This window comes from Sinocyclocheilus rhinocerous, unplaced genomic scaffold (genome assembly GCF_001515625.1).
Source record: "Sinocyclocheilus rhinocerous isolate Xijiao unplaced genomic scaffold, SAMN03320098_v1.1 scaffold600, whole genome shotgun sequence".
NCBI classification, from domain to species: domain Eukaryota; kingdom Metazoa; phylum Chordata; class Actinopteri; order Cypriniformes; family Cyprinidae; genus Sinocyclocheilus; species Sinocyclocheilus rhinocerous.
In genome coordinates, this window is record NW_015653464.1 from 317,533 (window position 1) to 320,655 (window position 3,123).

Here is a 3,123-nt window from a genome sequence, read left to right on the forward strand (position 1 = left end):
TAAATAAAAAGAAAACAAATAGATAGAATACAAAAAGATTAGAAAAGCTAGTGTTAGGTTTTTTTTTTTTTAAAGAAAACAAGCAGTAAACGAATAGAGTGCAAGTCTAAAAGGGACAAGTTTTTTAAAAAGAATAGAATTAGAATATTATAGAATTTTCAAATTAATTCATTGAAAACAGCACTCAAATCCAATCTAGTGACATCATGAAAACTCACAATTCATGCTTAAGCAGCTGGGTTCAAGTTCCTTTCTGCATGTTCTTCCTGTGTCAGCGTGGCTTTGCTCTGGGTCCCAAGACATGCAGGTTAGCTGAACTAAAGATTCTAAAAGAAGAAAGTAATAAATATAAATAAATCCACCAGCTCTGTAGTATTTCCATCAGTAAGGTTCTTTTCCGTTCTGATATGTCTGACAATAAGGAGTTAGATGATGTCTTAAACTTTATATGTATGATGGGTAAATAGCATATCCAAGAAACCTCCTGCAAAGCTCCCTGAGAAACCGAGGGCAAAAGCTGCTTTAAACACAGAGGATGCTCACACCAAATGTTGATTTCATTTAGGTAATAGAAGTTAACTGATAAAGAAAATTTGACAGCATTCTCATTTGACAGCATTTTTACACAAGTGCCTAATACTTTTAACAGTACTGTAGCTTTGCAGGGAGGTTTCTTGAAACATCTTGGAGATGTCGTCTGTCTCAGTTTGTTCTGTTTCTTCACGTCTCTCCAGACAGACTGGATGACGATCAGATCAGATCTCACAGCCGGCTGGACATGATTCTGTGAAAGAAATTACTCAGGATTACTTCACCTCAGAAAAATTTCCACGCAAGGTCAATATTACAATTAACAGTAATGCTATGTTAAAACATACACTTTCACAACCACTCATCTATCATGTAACAAGTACATGAACTAAGTCCTTATCCATATCCACAGTTTTTGTGACAAGTATTGACTGTCAATCATGGCTTACACTGAAATTATGTTTATTATGGCGTAGCCATCATTTCAGAAGTGAAGGGGACAGAAATGTAAAATGTAATAATACCTTTTTTTTCTAACAGGTTTTATTTATTTTTCTTACTTTTAATTGGCTAAGAAATCAAATAAACTGCTGGACAATAACCAATAATTTGTATTCTGTAATATTTTTCTAATGTCAATTTTATGATTTGTTCATATACCACACCCCATTTTTAGCACAGAATAAGGTAGAAAATATAATTTATAGTTTCTGTAGCTTACTGTAATGAATGCTATGTCAGTTAGCACTGCATTATTCAGATACTTTGTTTATTACCTGGAGATGACTTGAAAAACACAAATAAACCATATATTGTCGTAATCATGCATGTATTGTCTTCACATTTTTTGTATTTATTCAGCAATAGTGGGATGCCTTTGCCCAAATTAGGGATTTCCTGGCTGGCATGTCATAAGTACTTCTATGAGTCCGTTTTGGACTTTCTGCGCGAGAGTGCCCTCAGGCTTCGAGTATGAATGAAACATACACTGCATGTTCACATCTCCTTGTTTTGGATACGAATAAAACGCCAGGTCATGCATAGACTATCCTTTCTCTTTTAATTTAAATCTAGATTTATTCACACTGGCCCTACTTTTAGCCTACTAACGTTAGCTAATTTTAGCCAAACTCAAACTACATTTCAGTTGTGAACAATATTTGAGAGAAATAGGCCTTTTGTGTACATATAAAAAGTCTTAGATCTTTGAGTTCAGCTCATGAAAAATGGGGGCAAAAACAAAAGTGTTGCGTTTATAATTTTGTTCAGTGTACAATTGGTCTCGGTCGACTATAGACGTGTAAAGGACGTCAGTGGAAGTTACTCACAACCTCTTAAAAACTACTTAGGGCACTTAATTTAATTATTGGAGTATTAATAAAGGTGTAAGCACAATTGCTTTTGCATATTTCATAGGAATTTCATAGAGGGTCCTGATGGACTATAAATGCACGTGCAAAGGACGTCACTAGTGGTCCTCTCACAACTGATTCACAACAGGGTATACATATTGTACTGCACATAGCTAAAAGTCAAGGTAACAATTATACATGCAACCCCAGATAACTGTAGAGATGTACAAACGTATCTGAATGCATTTTTAGGAAATGTTCTGTGTTACATATTTTTACCGATTTATGCCGTCCTACCGCGACGGTTTGGCCAGGGACACGACGTTGCCGTCGGACCAATGTTTGCTGGGTTGTTTTCGCTTGCAAATCACTGTTCACAGGCTTGTAGTACTTTTGACCATATTTTAGCGAAAACAACGTGCCAAAAGCGCGGAAAAATGGAAGTCAGAAGAATGCAGATAATATTTATTTTGCGTTAGCATGAAGCTGCAGTTTCACAATACTTGAATTACACTTACGAGTAGCAGTAAAATGCTGCAAATAATTTTTTCTTACGATTGAACCGTAATTTCCATTACAAAGCTTCTCTTGCGCATGCAAATTTAATTTACGCTTACGGTCTTATGTACACTTCCACAACTCTTACCCTGCACATGCAAATCTTTTTGACGTCATTCTACCTTCATACCTTTGCCATAAGTTTTGTGTGTTACATAGAGAATTGTGTGTTGTTTTTTGCAAAAAGTGTTTTATGAAATTTAAAACTGAGTCAAAGCCCGAGAATTAGTGTATGGTTTTGCAGATTTGGTGTGTGGTTCTGGTGTTTGTGTCAAGTTTCAGAAATTGTGTGACAAGTAAAGATTTTGTGTGTACGCAGTTGAAAAAGACTGTAAATGCTTACACACAATTCAAATACACAGATGACTTTCCTGCCCAGTGAACACTGAGATCAATAACACTGTAACAAAAAACTCTTACTAGGATTCAGGAATTATTTCTGCACCTCAATGTCTATTACAGTATACATAAATTAAATTACAGATACAGATGTATAATTCAGCAATGAACGTTTGAGAAAAAAATAGTTTTCATTTTACTTCTGTAAAGTAATCTTGCAGTAGATGAAAAGCACTAGAAAAGTTCAAATTGTATGAACTTGGCATGCACCACAACACAGTACAGTAAAAAATAAAATAAAAAAAGTAAATTTAGCATCCTCTTCACATTTGGCCAAATTTCA